Here is an 18408-nt window from a genome sequence, read left to right as displayed (position 1 = left end):
TTTATTATCTTTTTCACAAGTCCCAACAAATTGCAACATCAGTATGTTAGTATCACTGAATATTAAATAGACTTGTCAATACATACAACCTTTAGGATTATCTCACGGTTTATGGTTACATGGGCGGGGGGAAACTCCTCTTCTGTTGAGACAACAAAGTTTCATTTGTCACCAGATCAGCAATAACAACCCACATGGGAAACAATATATTAAGTTTACATGTCAAACAACTACAAAAAGGGTTATAAATACTCAGAAGGTGTAGAGAAACTCCATTGAAGCGTGGTGAGCACCCATATTGTCAAAGGTTGAAATTCAGGGCCTACACCACTCTTCAGAAAGTAGAATTGTCAAACATCATGGTTCAAAGTATCGATTCGTACCGGCCGATACGTATTGTTCCAGGACCCCTCTGATATGCTCCTATAGTGGGTGTATTGGGAGTTTGACCGGTTCAGGGTGTGGATGAGACCTAAACCGGTTTCCCTGAACCTGTTTCAAAAAAAAAATAAATAAAATATAAAAAAAAGGTATCAATCTGCTCAATACGCCCATATCGGCATATCGGGCGTATCAATATTTTGAACCTTGTCAAACATGCTTACGCATAGAAAACAAAGCACTATAAGAACATGGATCATTGAAATAAAAAACAAATATGTGAGAAACGGAAACACCTAGACGGAATGGGAAATTCAATCTAGGCTTGAAACAAATAAAAAAGAAATTGCATTGGGAAAAAAGGATCACTACAAGCCAACTACATCACTTAGTCAAATACTTCAAGTTAAATTACCACACATCAATGAACAAAATCCTCGTAAAAAATTGCAGCTTGCTTTAGCAAACCCAACAACCCTAGCTTTATTTTGTTATTGTTGTTGACGTGTAGTAAGTTGTTGGTGAGTGGTCCCAAGTCCCTACTATCTTCCTTTGTCTTCCCTAGATGGTAGAGCATTGTTGCTTCAATGGTTGCTCATGGTGGTTGTTCCACCTATGTAAACTATGCTTACAAAGAGATAAAGGACAATGACACTAATTATAGGGGTGTTCAAAGGAACAGGTATGGAAAAGGCTCCCATCTTCCTCAAGTTGGGCATCAATGGGAATGAAGAAAAACAAAAGTCATTTGAGGTGGGGGGAAGCATCATAAGAGAGAAAGAGAGGGAGGGAGGGAACGTGTGGATAGGGAAGTGGTTTACCGTTTACCAATACGTATTGTTTTGGGACCCCTCTAATGCGCCCCTATAGTGGGTGTATCGAGGGCCTGACCAGGAGGATACCTAAACCGCCCCCCTTAAACCTGTTTTAAAAAATAAATAAATAAAACGTAAAAAAGGGTATCATTAGTATGGGGAAAATCCAAGGTGCAAAGTATCAACACGTATCGGTCCATATTGGCCAATAAGTATCATGATAGTGGCTTCCCAATATGCCCCTAAAGGGGTTGTATCGGGTCAGCCACTGGTTCAGAGGGTAGCTAGGCCTTAAATCGACCCCTCTGAACTAGTTTCGGAAAAAATATGTAAAACATATAAAAAAGCACCGACATAGGCCAGTACGTTGGTAGGGCGTATCGGCCCATGTCAATATTTAGAACCTTGGGCAAATCCCCTATTTTAATGTCCCCAATGTCTTTTGTTCACTACCAAATCTATTGATAACAAGGGCTCTGTCCCATCATCTCTCAACATATTTGACCTCAGTTTGTTTGTAAGAATAGGAGTTCCTTAAAACCAATTAAAATAACTCTGAAATAAGAGAGAGAGAGAGAGAGAGAGAGAGAGAGAGAGAGAGAATGGGGTGGAGCCCCCCATTTTCACATCCAAAATCAATACGTACCTACTCTCATTGTATCCATGGTTCAAAGGATCGGCTCGTGTCGACCAATACATATCATTCTGGGACCCATCCGATACGCCCCTATAGTGGGTGTATCGGGGGTCTGACTGGTTTAGGGTGTGGAGGAGACCTAAACCGGCCCCCTGAACCTATTTCAAAAAAATAAATAAATAAAATGCAAAAAAATGGTATCAATTTGCCCGATACACCCATACTAGCATATTGGGCGTATCAATATTTTGAACATTGATTGTATCTACTACAAAACCATGAATTGAGACAAAACCATATCGGCATACCGGCATATTGGGCGTATCGATATTTTGAAATTTCCATATTAGTACCCAGTACTTTGGGCCTAGATTCACTTTGGTCATTGAACTTTAAAATGTGTCAATCCAGTACGTAAACTTCTAAAACTTGCCAATTTAGTCCCAGCCATTAACTGGTCGTTAAGTGGCATGTGAAAAGACACAAATGCCATCTAGGTGTCATCTAATTTTCTTTAACAACTATTTGTTCCTTCAAGAGCACGGTGGTTGAACCATTGAAAGGTTACTCAACGAAGCTTTAGAATAAGATAAAGAGCAACAGATAGAGGGAAGAGGCTTCTGGACTTACACTACCCTTACTAGTCTCGATTAAGAAAAGGCTTACAAAATGGAATTGAGAAGGAAATTAGAGGAGTAGGCTGACTTGCAACAAGCCATAGAGCTCCAAGGGCGGAGGTTGATGGGTTTAAATCTTTTTGAAATGAAGAAGCATTAACACCACACTATGTATGCCAATGCTCCCATTTCCTCTATGCACTCTTATGTAAAGGTGTAAATTGGGCCTACCGCCTATGGCCTGGCATGATTGTATGGGCCGATGGACCATGTCGGGCTTGGGGTTTCAGGTCAGCAAGTTGGGCCAGCATAGCCCGCATTGTCGTGTCGTGTCACCTACAACCCGCAGGTTGGCATAGCCCGACCTGCAAGCCCACAGGACGCCACACTCGGCCCGTCCGAAGAACTAGCCATTGGAGACCCCCCCCCCAATGGCTAGTTTTAACTTTTTTTACAGGGGGTTATATAGAAATACCCCCCCGCCATAGCTATAGAGGGTATTTATGTATTTTGGCTTTGAGGGGAGATAAAATGATAATAATGCCTCCAACAACTATATAACAGCTAGTTTAGGAGGGTATTTAGGTAAGTTGATAAATGACTTTATAATGGCCAAAATACCCCTCCTAACAACTAAAAAACAACTAGTTTTAAGGTATTTTGAAAAATTAAATTATTTTAAATTCCTATAAATAGCCTTATCCTCCACAATTCTCATACTCTCTTAAATCTCAATCTCTTTTCACTCTCTCTATTCTCCAATTCTCAACTTGTTTCAAGTTTTAACAAAAAGAAGGCTTGCTTAAGTATCTCAAGTTAGCAATTTAGGAGACTTGGAGGCTTCAACCATTGAAATCAAGTTGATTTTTATTTTTTATGATTATAAAAAATGGTCGGCTCCTCCTCTCGCTCTCGACACCAATTCCCAATGTAATTAATGTCAACAATGTCAATGTTCAATTAAAATATGATAGTGTTAATGCCAATATGGATGCTGCTAATATTGTCGATGTTCCCACCCCTAGTACTGTAACTAAAGGTAGGGAAAAGAAAAAGGAGAAAACTAGGTTGATTAGCCCAATTTGGACAATATTTAAAATAGAGGAGGTTGAGGGGAGGGAAAGAGAGTCGCTGGTCAAAGATATAGGAGTGACTTTAGCTATAGTAGTAGTGGTGGTACTAGCCACTTGGCAAACATTTGAAATGACATTTAATGAAAGAAGAAGAAGAAGAAGAAGAAGGGAAAGAAACATCACAAACACAAATAGGAAGTGAGAGTTTTGATACTTTTAAATACTTCCAAGAAAAAATGAGGTAAGAATTAGCAAAATATATTGTGCATGTTGAACATCCATTTTTATTAGTAGAATATACTAAACTTGAAAAATGTTTACGTAGATTTGTAAATCCACAATTTAAAAAAGTTTATAGAAATACTATTAGAACAGATGCTCTAAAAAACTTTTATTCGTATAAACAAAATTTAATTTCTATGTTATCAAATCTTAATTCTAAAATTGCAACTACTTCTGATATTTGGACAATTAGATTTAACATAAGTTATATTTGTGTTACTGGTCATTTTATTGATGAAAAATGACATTTACATAAAAGAATTTTAAGTTTTACTAGACTTGAATGGCCACGTATTGGCCCCATCAATCATACAAGTATTTTAATACTTTACATATTTATGGAATTGAAAATAAACTATTTTCTATTAGTTTTGATAATGCTAGTAATAATGATTCAACAATAAATATTTTAAAATCTCAATTAAAACCATTTTTAGATGGTAAATTATTTCATATTAGATGTGCATGTCACATTTTGAATTTATGTATTCAAGATGCTTTAAATATTATTTCTCATCATATTTCTAAAATTAGAAATTGTATAATATATATTAAATGTTCTGGAGCAAGAAAACAAGAATTTAAATATTTATGTTAAAATTATGGTTTAAAATATAAACATTTTGTATCAGATGTTCAACATAGATGGAATTCTACCTATTCTATGTTTGAAAGTTGTATTGTTGACAAGCAAATTCTTAGTGATTTTTTAATGAAAAAATGTCACACGATCCTATACTTGAGGAAGATTGGGAAATGATAATTTGTATAAAAGATTTTTTACAAGTTTTTTATGATGCAACTAATGAATTTTAAGGTGTTTATTACTCAAATAGTTATCTTTTAGTTAATCAATTATTTATAATTAGTGAAGGTTTTGAAAAATATAGGAAAAATCCACAATTTTAAAGTATTATTGAAATAATGGAAAATAAATTTAAAAAATATTGGGAGAAAATTTCTCCCCTTTACTGCTTAGATATAATATTAGATCCTAGGATTAGGAAAGGTGGTTTAGAAATTTTACTTTAATCAGATTGTGAAAATATGAATATTGAAGTTGGAAATAAAATAAAGGAAGTTAATAATTTATTTAAAATGTATAGTTCATATGAATCTCAAGTGGGTGGGCATAAGAAATTTTGTACAACTAGAAGTTCCACTTCTGAAACAACTAGTTCCAGTAGTGGATTAGACAAAATTCGGTCTCTACTACATAAGAGGCAGGAATCCACTACTAGTTCATCAGCAAATTCATTTATTGAACTTAATTTTTATTTACAAGCAAGTGTTTCTACTTTAACTAAATCCTGCGACAACGAATGATGGGATAATTTTGATATTTTAGCCTGTTAGAGAGGACATGAAAAAACTATCCGGTCGTTGCTACCATGACAAGTGATCTACTAACCCCTCCAGTGTCTATAATTCCATCAGAATCTTGTTTTAGTGCAGGTACTAGGGTGTTGGATGACAAGAGAAGCTGTATGAATAATGAAAGTCTAGAGATGTGCATTTCCTTAAAAATTGGTTGTATGCTGATGATAGATTACAAGACAAAGGAAGGCATGACATTAGATGAAGATGTAGATGGAGGTGGAACTTGAAGAATGTAATTTTTTGTATACTCAATATTTCATCATTTCAATTATTGTATTTTTTTTCAATTTTATTTATATTAGTTCTTATTTTTTCAACAATGTAAATTTTTTTTTTCATTTTATAATTGTATTATAATTTTTATATTTTATTCCATTTTCTACATTTCATTCATCCATTTTTTGTTGACCATTGTATTGTTCAAATTCAAGAAATAAAATTCCGATTTTTTCCAATTTGTTGTCCAAATGGTATTTTGTTAAGAATTTAAGTATTTTTTTTTAATTTCTTTGTTAGATTTTTTTCCAATTTGTTCCCAAAGTTCAAAGGAATTATTGAATTAAGGAAAGTTAAGTATTTTAGCAAAAAATAAAAGAAACCATAATGTCAAAGAAATAGTTTGGCTTGATTCGACCTAGGCCCAAGGCCCACCTCGTAGCCCAGCTTGACATAGGCCAAGCCCACCCAGCCCGGTACAGGCCTGCATGGGCTTGGACCATAGGCCATGCCAGGCCGACCCCCCGAAGTATCCCAAGGGAGGGAATCACAGCCTAGTCCGGCCCGCACTTTGCACGGGCCGCATGCATGCCATGCCATGCTGGCCTAGCACAGCCCAATTTACACCTCTACTCTTAAGTTAGTCAAAGTCTCGTCCTTCTGATTGCAATAGCAGCCCTAAAGCACCCGACAATATCTCCTTCCCTCTTTTCACAAATTTCTGTTTTGAATTTCCAATAAGAATAGTAGACCTCAACTCCTGAAGCCAAGGAGGTGAGCCATGATGTTAAAAACTAACTTCCAAGAAGGGTAATGAAATCCCTCATCCAATAGTAATTTTCAAAATTTTGGTTGGATTTCTTCTGATTTCCTATTTTAGTTTTTTTGGGTCTTTGTATTTATTTTCTGTCTTTTTTTCTCCTAGTTGTTTTCCTTGCCTTACTATCATTATTGTATTCTCTAACTAAAATTGATTATTGAGTGTAGGGTATGAACAATTTTTATTTCAAATGGTAGTTTTAACAGTTTCAAAAGTTTTAAGTTGCACATGTCATAATGTAATGGATTGTTAACAGTAGGGATTAAATTGATACATTTTGAAAGTTTATATGGGTACTGGATTGACAGGTTTTGAAGTTTGGGGACCAAAGTGACAACATATAACTGAGATCATTAAAAATTGGAATAAGCATAGTGAGATTGAGAGAAATGGAAAAGTTAGCAAACCAAGTTTACCTGTTCTGCCCTTGCTTTTTAATCTACAACAAAGAAGCAAATAATGGGAAGATTTGAGAGAAATAATATTTGAGAGAGGGATGTGTTATGGATGCATTCCTCGGAAAGACGTACCATTGCCGCCAGCAGCAACAGGAACCTGACCCACCGCCAAATTAGATTAGATCATCTTGCTTGTTCTTATCTTATTCTATTGTTCTTATCTTATTCTATTGCTCTTATCTTATCTTGTTAGTAAGTTATCATATTAGGATTAGCTTATCTTATTATTAGATTAGGATTAATTTATCTTGTTATCAGATTAGGATTAGTTTATCTTGTTATTAGATTAGGATTAGTTTATCTTATTATGAGATTAGGATTAGCTTATTTTATCCTTAGCAAGATTGAATTGGAAGTCTCCCTATTCAGCAAGGAGACTTCCTAAGATTAGGACTCTTGTAATCTCCTATTTAAGGAGACACCATTATTGAATGAGGATATCGAATATTTAGTCAAGAAAGAGAGTAAAGGAGAGTTAGGTGATCTCTTGAACAAATCCCCATTAGGGCACCTAGATAGGTCCATCAAGATCAGGGAGGAACAAGGGAAAATAGAGGGTTTTCCCCATGGACTGACCCATGACGAAATCCTATGCGCGGGACCATAACATTTTGGTATCAGAGCTGGTCGTCATGAGAGATTTGCAGCAACTATCATCCAGGGTCCACGAACTGGAGCATAGGCTCGTAGAAACTAGCAGGGAGGTTCGTGAGGTCAAATACGATGTCCGGGAGTTGCGGCGATTGCTGGAATCGTATTTCTCTAACAAGGAGAGGAATCCAGAAGGGGCTGTAACCACAAACAGCCTCCGACCAGACTTGACGGAGCCATTTGGCAAACAATAGCAGCAGCAGCAGACTCTTCTTGGTCCACAACAGCAGCAACACCCTCAGCCACAGCAGCAGCCAGACAACCAACAACAACAACAACTGCAGCAGCAGAAGCAACAGCATGATCAACAACAGCAATAACAGCTTCTCCGAGCAGCTATTACTAGTCCTAGTATAGTTGCCCCAAAACTGGCCCCTAAGTCCTATGGGCCCTTCAAGGTTCTATGACGGATTGACAGTGTGGCCTACCAACAAAAACTGCCAGAGACCAGCCGGATTCATGATGTCTTCCACATCGCCTTGTTGAAATCATTTACAGGCGTTCCTCAGGACCAAGTCCCCTCCCTGCCACCCCTGCAAGATGGCAAACTGATTCCCCAACCTAAAGTTGTCATCCGCTCTCGTTTCAATCAAGGAGTTCTTGAAGTCTTAGTGAAATGGTGTAGCTTACCATCGGCCGAAGCCACATGGATCCCATTGACAGAGTTCCAAGCCACATATCGTAGTCCAAGAGGGGAGTAATGTTATGGACGTATTCCTCAGAAAGACGTACCATCGCCATCGGCAGCAACAGGAACCTGACCCACCGCCAGATTAGATTAGATCATCTTGCTTGTTCTTATCTTATTCTATTGCTCTTATCTTATCTTGTTAGTAAGTTATCAGATTAAGATTAGTTTATCTTATTATCAGATTAGGATTAATTTATCTTGTTATCAGATTAGGATTAGTTTATCTTGTTATCATATTAGGATTAGTTTATCTTATTATCAGATTAGGATTAGCTTATCTTATCCTTAACAAGATAGAATTGGAAGTCTCCCTATTCAGCAAGGAGACTCCCTAAGATTAGAACTCTTGTAATCTCCTATTTAAGGAGACACCATTATTGAATGAGGATATCGAATATTCAGTCAAGAAAGAGAGTAAAGGAGAGTTAGGTGATTTCTTGAACAAATCACGATTAGGACACCTAGATAGGTCCATCAAGAGTAGGGAGAAACAAGGGAAAACAGAGGATTTTCCCCGTGGACCGACCCGTGACGAGATCCTACGCGCGGGACCATAACAGGATGATTGAGAAGAAATTTTTTTGGTTGATTTCCTACTATACTGGGGTTGGTTTCCTAGTATATCATGATTGGAATCGTGGTTGATTTTGGCTCTAATTGCTTTGGGCGTGAAAAGGAGAAAGTGCCTTGCTGAGTTGGCAACTTGTGGGACTTAGAAAGGGAATAAGGGAGACACTCTATAATTGTAGGGTTGAGATAAGGGAGAAATGAGAGGCTATCTGATGTGACCATATTTGTTTTAATATATATTAATAGATTCTAAATGATTTTCATAGTAAAAGAGAACTATAAGATGGATTTTCCAGCACTCTTTCAAATGTGTTGATCTAACGACAATTTGACTTTGTGATACAATTTATACAACTCTTATGTTTTTATATTGTATTCATAGTTATTTCTACTTTATATTTAGTGATATCGTTGTATTTGTGGAATTTGTAAGAGTTTTCCTAATGTATTTGAATGTATCCATATCCATGTATATCCAAAATGTATTTGTTTATGTATTTAACTTTGTGATACAGTTCATGATACTGATATACTTCGGATCTTGGTAAAAATACAAAAAATCCACCACTATGGCATGCTCCAATTACCAGTTATAGTTGTATGGATTTTGAATCTTGACTTTAAAATATTCTCTTCTCTGTAGATGTTTGTCAACAAGTATTTTATTATGAAATCAATGGTTTTGACATATAACCCAAAATGTTGAACTATTGACCTGCCACCATGAAAACAATTTCATTTTTAGATTAGATTTAAATTTTATATTTTATTTCCAATATCAATAAAAAAATTATTATTTATCACATACACTTTATATATAAAAACATTAGACATGTGTCCAATTTTTCTATATTTTTTATTTATTTATATTTTAAAAGTTTTTTATTTAATTATGACATCATATGTTAACTGACTTGACCCAGATGGTTGAATTGCTTACTAGCCACCATGATGGAAAACGGTTTCATTTTTTAGTAAATTAAAAAAAATATATATATTTTATATTGTTAAAAGTAATGGATGTTGATCTAATTGATAGAATTTATTTGTTTCTATTTTGTGAAAATAATATCTTAAATATAAGATTCAACAAAAGAATGGGAGTTAATTCCCTAAGATAAGACTTAATGAGAGGGAATTGAATGAGGAGAAATGTAGTAGTTCAAATTACATTTTATGCCCTCACAACTAGAGAGGGACCAAATTCCAAAATAAGGGTATTCTAGTCAAGAAAATGATTCAATGAATGTTAATCGGAGTTAATACTTTAAATATGAAACTTAATGAAAGTATTTGAATGAGGAGAAAATGGTTTTCCAAATTACATTTCCATCCTTAAATTAGACAAGGACCAAATTCAAAAATTGGGGTAATTTAGTCAAACAAAAGTTTCATACCATTATTAATTCACAATTTTAATAATAGTATAAAAAAGAATTAAATAAAAAATGTAAAATGACATTTTTGCTATAACTTGTTTTCCAATTTTTGAATAAAAGTACTTTCTTGTCTTCTTTTTTATCAAATAAGCAATACAAATGAAGATGTAAAATAATAATCTTACCTTTACTTGTTTTCCAATTCAAACTTTAGAGGATCATTTATTAATGAAAATTCCAGAAGTCAAAGACACCTATTTTCACATTTATATTATGTATGTATGTATGTTATGTATGTATGGATTTATGCATATCTAAAGCATATCATGGTGCATCTTTTAAAATTCAATACTTTACATTTAAGATAATTTAAAGCTTGGGTTAAATACAATCCATAAATATCAGACAGTTTCTTGGGATTTAATAGTATTCCTTTTGAACAATTTCCATTCCCTTGGGGCTACCTTCACATATACCATGACTATGCCCACCACCCCTAGATTTAGTCAATTAGCTCTCTAATTGGCTTGTTATAAGCACCTTTTCTTTTCTACCAAATTGTGGTGTAAATCATGGTTTTCAAAATCGAATCAGACCAGACATTCGGATCAGAAAACCAAACCCCTGACCAGCTCGTTGTCCGATTTGATTTTAAAAACCTTGGTGCAAATAGCCAGAAATTTGAAGTGCCCAACTGGCTAATCCCACAAACACATAAACAAAACTTCAAATGACTAAATCAAGTATAAACACATAAATGTACATATTTTAATAGTTTAAATTCGAACTATCACGTACTGGAAGAATATTTCAACCTCCAATTGCACAGGAGGAGGATTATCCCTTTAGCCACGTTGGACCACGGGTGAGTTGTGTTTCTGTTGCCTATTGGGGGTTATATATGAGTCCTGAACATGTGGCTAAAGGGATATTCCTGGAACTTTGCTTAGAAGACTGAATTCATATGCGGCCAACATTTGATGTGCTCCTCCCAAGAGATCTGCTCCATAAAATCTAACAACTGAAGCCATCAATCCCATTGTTGATGGTTCTAAAAAAAATTAGAAAAAAGAAAATCCATTCAATTGATGGTGAAGATCTTTTTTTTCTCTCTTTTTGATGTGCAAGCATGTTTTGATTCGGATATATGACTGCTTCTCTTGAAATGGACCAAAGGAAATTTAAGGAAAAAATACAAGAAAAAATCTGGAAATTTAAGGAAACAATACAAGGAAAATTCTGGATAGGATCCCTTGTAGAACCTAATCAACCTTTTCTTCATTTCTTGTTTAAGAAAGTAAAATTTCCATGGGTACTGCTAATTAAATATCTCAAACACATGAAAGAAATATAATAAACCAGCAGCAAAGAGAAGGTACAGATTGTTTTCAGAAGACCATCAAAAAGAAGGAAAAAAAACCATTAAGTGGTAGGAGACGACCCCATACATCGGCCAAAGACAGCTGACAATGCACACCCTTGTGCCTTGGCGTGAGGTTGGGGATGAGTTGAGGAGTTATCGGCCGACTTCACCCTTCTGATCTCCTTATCGTTCAAGTTGCCGGGCTGCGGTCGTCCTGCGTTGCCAACATCTTTTGAGCTACCTCCGGTCGCCAGGTTGGTGTTATAAACGTAGAAACGATCATTCCAGATGTGATGACCGGAGGATCCTTCTCTCCGGAATGAAATGGATGATCTCTGTAACGTAGAACTCATCTCTCTCTCTCTCTCTCGCCTTGTTTTCTAACTTAAATCTTATGTATAGTAGTAATCAGCTTTGTTTGTGGGGGATTTCACAAGTTTTTTTCCGTCATTTGTTGTCAAAAAATAGGATGAGAGACGACGTGAAATTGCGGACCCCTCGTTGGCAGGCTGAGTTGCGTTTCTGTTGCTCTCCCAACGTCCTACAGATCAGGGTGTCATCATGTAACGGCATTTCAGTGGGCAGCAAGCAATGTGCCCGTTTATAAGCTGTTGGGTTGGGATCTTATATATTGATGGATTGGCGCTGTGATTCTTGTTGTTGTAAGCCAATGGCGGGGCCAACCTGGTGGTATTTGATATCGTAATCCGATTTAGTTGGAATTAGATTGGGATTGCGATCTTTTAGCACCAACAAACTGGGGAGATGGGATTCGCTAAAAATAGTGAAAACGGTAAACTACTTCTACCTGATTATGGTAATCCGACTAATGGCTCGGGCTTTGGGTTTTATTTATTTTTATACCTGGAGAGCCTAAGCCCCGTCCCAATCCTGTGAATAAGTATACTCCGCATTAAAACTTGATGCGCTCAGGCTGGGCACAAGCCTGAACTGAACATAGATTGGTAGGAAATCAGTTTACACTGAAATTTGACATGTGTTGGTTGATTTAGAAAAGACTTGTGATAGAGTTTCGAGAGAGAGAGAGAATATGGCGGGTCTTAAATAAAGGGGTTCAAAATAGGTATTGATTTGATGACGGCTGGAACATCGATTATACATGTGACAGACAGGACCCCTCTTGACCACATTTCGACAAATCAGCTCATGTAGTCCGAACGAACTTCGACCTTGCATAAAAGCACCTTAGCAAATTGGCCAATCGACCTAGAGCACGCGTCTGATTTCATTACACTATCCTCCTCTTTTAGGGCCGGTTGGTTTGCTCTTAAGTCTTATATTTGGAAGTACAATAATTACATTAAGAAGTATATTAGTATTGATGAACTTTTTTTCCTCTGAATTCTGAATGCAGGGAATGTTGTTCTGAATTCTGAAAATTATCAAATATCCATTTTGATCCTATGTGTGAGAGTTTTGTTTGTCTTTTTGGGGGCACTATTGAAAAACAAAAAGTTGTATGATTGCATTTTATGAGATAAGAGATAAGAGGAAATAAACAACCGTTTTTCCCTTAAAGTTAAAAGATTCCTCTTAAGAGATAAGAGTTAAGAGAAAACAAACAGGCCCTTACATGGTGCTTGGAAGCGTGGACACTTTTTGGGACCGATTTTTAAGAAAAAACGCTAAGTTCGGATCTCCTACCCACGAAAACTCTACCCACATTTATCGCAGCCACACATGGAGAACATCTCATCCTCTGCATAGTATTATGCAGGGGGAGATGTTCCCAATTCACGGGGGTAGTGTATTGTGGGTAGGCGTGGGCAGAGTTCTCGTGGGCAAGAGATCCCGACTCAAAAACGCCCATGCTTCCAAGACCCATTTTTCACAAAAAAAAAAAACACTTCTGCCATGTAGGCAGTGAACAACACTATACTGTTTGGTAAGGTGATTTTCATCACCGTTTTTCATGTATGTGTTGACAGATAAGCACCACATAGGATACACATTAGTCAACCGTTGGGGGAAATAGTTCACCGATGCATGAAACGAAAAATTGGTGGGGTCCCGATTTTTGAGGCATGCCCACTTTTTTAATAATCGGCTGAACCAAACAATGAGATATATGGGCATTTGTTGAAACACCTATGTAGATTCGACGTGGCATCATTTTTTTTTTTTGAAAAATGGCCACGGTTCAAAACATCCCCTTAACTTGCTCAACCTGGGCAATCCTCGATCTGAAGAACCTCTCCAAGGTGTATCTGGACTTTTGTGCAATAACAGAATACTAATTTTAAAAGGAAAATTCTATAAAACAATTATAAGGTCAGTTATGTTGTATGGATAAATTTATATTTTTTAACACATAAAAAAAGAGAAATTTTGGGCTTTCTCCCCAAGGTCCATGAGTGATTACATTATTCACGTTGAGTACAAGTGATTCAAAATAAGAACACAGGAGTGAAACTTCAAAAAATTATATCCATAACTGTGAAATAAAAAAAAAAATTGAAAAAATGTCCATCTTGAATTGAAATAAAATTCAGAGAATTATCCTATATTTTGGGGTAGTAATGTTCATATTCTGTAGTTTTGATCCTTTTGAACTTTTACGGGATCATTTTGCCCTCCCATTTATTTCATCTTCGAAACTTTGGTTGAGCATTTGAGCTACCCTACATTTAATCTTGTAGATTCATTGCCGAGGAAATATGCAAAACATGGTTATGGCTTCTTTGAGTTGGTTAGAACCAATAATGGTGGATATATTAGTAAATGAATATACTGGTGTGAGGAGGGTCGAGGCTGTTAGTTTTCTTCTTCTTTTGGGGCTTTCTTCATTTTGGGGGTGTTTTTATATAGGTTCGCTGGCTTGATGGGTGGCAGTTGAATGGATTTTTGTGGTTTTTATATTTGTATACACTTTTTTGGGTGTTACTTGTAGCAGATTAGCAGCATGTCGTTTGAGCATTGCATCCCTTTTTTTTTAAATAAATTTTTTCTTACTATCAAAAATTAGATTTTTTTTAAAAAGGTAAAACATAAAATTTTATTAATCAAAATAACTATATACAACTAAAGGCTGTAAATTGTGGTGTTTGGCACTGGTACTCGGAACATCATATCATTTTCTTCTAAAAACGGTGTTGAGCATGTGGAGTTGTAACCATCAAACGGTGCTTTTTTTCCTTGGAACTGGTGCTGCCACATGGACTGTTTTCTGATAAAATAGTACACTAGTTTTGTTTGGCATCAATGCTAACAACAACTTTTCAATATGGTCAATATTATCCAATGTCTAAGATATTGATGCCACATCATTGCACCACTGGTAGCAATGCACCGTTTTCTCAGGAAACATTGAATTTAGTGTTGTTCTAGACCACACTTTCCTGATTTTCAAGGCGTGGTTTGAAACAACATTTTTTATGAAAAAAATAGTACTGATGAGGGGTGATTTGGCCTGACCTGATAAACAAAGGACACGTGGACACGACCTACTAGCCAGACAATGACTCAACACTTCCCCCCACCTCGGAAAGCCAAGGCACCTTGGGTACTTCAATCACTTCGGATAGTATCGAAGCCTAGGGACCTCAGTGACCACATGCACAGAGGTGACACGTAACGGATACTAGATGTTTGCTAGTTGTCCCCGAGCCTTTCAGGATCATACCGTGTAACCGTAGGCTTTATCCTCATTCCACCCAAATCGGATGGACACGATAAGCCTTATCAGCTAGCACGTTGGCCACTTTCCGAAATGGAACAAACTCCTACTACCCGATCTGAAGATCCTGGAAAGTCTCCTTGGGGATCATGACAGTTCAACTATATAAGGGCATTAACCCCATAGTAGAAGGTACGTGCGATTACTTTCTCACTAGCTATTTTGCATTCAAGCTTTTAGCTCGCTACAAGAGTACAGTACTAACTTAAGTATCAGAGCGACCTTGCCAGGTTAGCCACCCTAGGTTCTATGATCCGTCTTCTTGTAGTTTAAGCCAGCTCACGAAGCGACCAACATCCAGGTAACCTTCTAGCTAGGATCTTTCAGATCGTGCACCATCAATTGGTGCCGTCTATGGGAACTACGATCAAAAAGCCAACCTTCATACCCTACTGTTTCACTCATTCAATGGCTTCCACAAGCAACACCCTGAAGAGCGTCGAGATGATCGTCTTCGGGAGTTAGTAGAAGATTGTAGCTAGCCATGATTTCCCCACAGTCTACATTGGCCAATTCACCATCCCCTTCACTACTTCGGGGATCCCTACTATGTCAACACAGCAGACTCAATACCGAACCCAGCCATTGAACGTTCCCCTGCCCAGTTAATCGCTACTTTCTCCATGTCAGAGCCCTCTATGGTCCCTCCTGGGGTCAGGCACCAGCAGTTCGATGAGCTGGTCCAAAGTATCCGAACCATGCAACTACAGATGCAACAAATGCACTAGTTCCAATAGTTCTAGCAGTACCACTTTTACCAACCGTACCAGCAGCAGTTTCCACCACTGCATTCGAACTAGCATCAAAATCAGCACTAGAACTAGAACCAAAACCAGCATTGGGTCCATAATCAGTAGCAGCAGTAGGGTGTACGCAGATCTCCTCCTCAGAGTGTGGGAAACTCACAGGTCCCAGGACCAGACCCCACCTCGGAGTAGAGTTGATGGTTAGCATACACCCCCACCTTCTCAGAGAGGAAACCCTAAAGGCAGGCCTGAAGTTAGTAAGCATACGAGGACCAATCAACAACAACACTCGCGGCTTGAGAATCATGAGTTACAAGTCAATGACTGCCAGCTCGGAGTGCGAGGTGCGGACTCACGTTGAGACCCATCGGCTCCTCATGGTAGTTAGCAGCAAGTTCACGATCGAGAAGACACCGAAGGTAGGAACCCACTCCCACCTCGCGACAATGTTCGGGAGAGAGAACGAACCAGGGTCGAAGTTTCAGATAACACCGAGGTCAATAGTACCAGTGTGGAGGTAGCTAAGAAGCGACGACGTTGCAAGAAGCACCGATCGTCATCTAGGAACAGCCCACCACTGAGAAGTAGACAGCTACTAGAACCAAGCAGGGTGAGGAAGGAAGTGAGCTCGATAGCTGTACAACCGGTCTTCCCCCCTGTCACCCAAGATACTGGCGGCCCCAAGGCCTAAGGACTTCAAGACACCTAAACTAGAGATGTATGATGGGAAGTTCAACCTTAATGACCACGTCAACGCATTTCAGTCTCAAATGCATCTTGCTGGAGCGGACGAGGTGTGCATGTGTGTGGCCTTCTTCACCACCTTCAGAGGATTAGCCAGGCAGTGGTATAGAAATATAGCACCGAGCTCGATCGGAAATTGGGCTCAGTTTGCCGACATGTTTACTGCCCATTTTGTCACTAGTAAGAAGTGTCCAAAGTCATAAGAGAGCCTTTTGAATGTGGTCCAGAGGGAGAATGAATCAATCCAGAGATACATCAAACGTTTCAACGAGGAGTGTTTGCAAATACCAGATCTCGATCCAGCTATGCACCTCACTACGGTGCAAAAGAGAGTTAAGCACAAGGATTTTGCTGAAGGGATGGGAGATCTATCGTATGGATGTTCGAACCTTGCAAGAAGGTTGGGTGAAGTTTCAAAAATTTTCTCTCTCCCATCCGGGAATTGTATTCCCTAATTTAGAAAAGTGCATTTTTAAGGTTCGTTCTTGAAATAAAACTGGACTAGATCTGAAACCAAAAGAGGGAAAGGGAAATACCTGATACAGAATTAAAAGAAACTCCCAATGTGGGTGTTCACACCCAAAGAGGATACCAAATCCGCCTCCAATGAAGATGACATAGCATATGTTGAGGCAGGATCATCAAGAATGGTTCTTCAGCAAGAACCTGGGATTCTTCACCAAGAATCGAGTAGGGTGGTGTGAGCACTACTTCTAATTGTTTCTTCACCAAGAAACAATATCAAGAACACTTCTTGATCACTCCAGTAGGTAGAGATCGAGCTGGGATGGCACCAAGAACTAAGGGAGGTAAAAGACTACAAAGAGAATTGTGTTCCTTCTGTGGAATTCGCCCCTATTTATAATTGTTTCAGGATCAACTTCCTAATCTGATTCGGACTGAGATTTCCTAATCTAAATCTTGTATTTAGATATGGACTCTCTAATTGATAATACTTATCTTATCCAACCGCTAATCTCAGTTAGATTATAAACCCAAAATGGCCCATTTTAATTAAACCATTTAAGCCCAGTTCGAAACGGGCTTTAGGCCCATTAAGTCATATTGTTCACCTAACCCATTATGTGCTGGCTAGTTTGGTTCTCTTTGTGTGGTGTGGGACCCTAACATTGATCTACACATCAGCCACATGGGTTCAGTACAGCCTTTGTTACAAGGCCTAGCCGAATTCACTGTAGGTCACAGTAAACCCCTTAGTCTATCACCATGGGCTCTTAATGGACCCAACATATAAACTAAATGGTCCTTGGGTCGAGCCATCTTGTGAAAACCCTAGGACTATGGGCAGATGCAAGATTAGCCCATCAAGTATTACCCTCAATGGCCTTACACTTAACCTCTCAGCCCTTAATGATCATACACTGCCTGACAAGAGAGGACCTCTCCCTCAGCTGTAATCTACAGTGTTGCACTCTACTCACATGGATCCCGAGAATTAAAACCTTTTTGCAAACATTTTGTGAAACCATAATATATAAGTATATCTCTATATAAATATATTTTGCAAAAACAAATTTCAAAGACATTTGAAATCCACCGTCGGCAGTTTAGGTTTCCACCAAAGAGAGTGCATTCCCCAATCATTCACTTTGTCCGACAAAGGGGCTGGTCCTGCCACTATGATCACCCACTCAAGTGAATCCTCGAACTACCCCAACATACCCAGGTTTTGATCCAGTAAAGGATCTCACTATTTAGCATATCAAAGGCAGCCCAATAAAACACCTAGTGCAATACCATAATCGAGTCTAGGGGTTCAGTGTAACATTCCAGTTTTGCCCATCTATCTCCAAGGTCCAAGGCAATGCTGGAATTTAATCCGGTTCAGGGTTTCAAGAAAACTCACACTGCATGTACCTCAGGTCTC

The 18408-nt window shown here is 37.9% G+C and overlaps 1 long non-coding RNA gene across 1 annotated transcript; it reads right to left on the bottom strand.

Annotated features, from left to right (window-relative positions):
• Positions 1 to 145: 145 nt before the first annotated feature.
• Positions 146 to 11695, bottom strand: LOC148873842 (uncharacterized). The gene is made up of 2 exons (XR_016099296.1): positions 11419 to 11695; positions 146 to 492 (listed from the first exon to the last, which is right to left on the bottom strand). It is a non-coding gene; the product is annotated as an uncharacterized LOC148873842 (long non-coding RNA).
• Positions 11696 to 18408: the final 6713 nt, after the last annotated feature.

This window comes from Nelumbo lutea, chromosome 1, assembly GCF_056320005.1.
Source record: "Nelumbo lutea isolate HS-2025 chromosome 1, American lotus-T2T, whole genome shotgun sequence".
NCBI classification, from domain to species: Eukaryota; Viridiplantae; Streptophyta; class Magnoliopsida; order Proteales; family Nelumbonaceae; genus Nelumbo; species Nelumbo lutea.
Note: the sequence above shows the minus strand (reverse complement) of the source record. Positions and strands in the feature narration are given on the sequence as shown.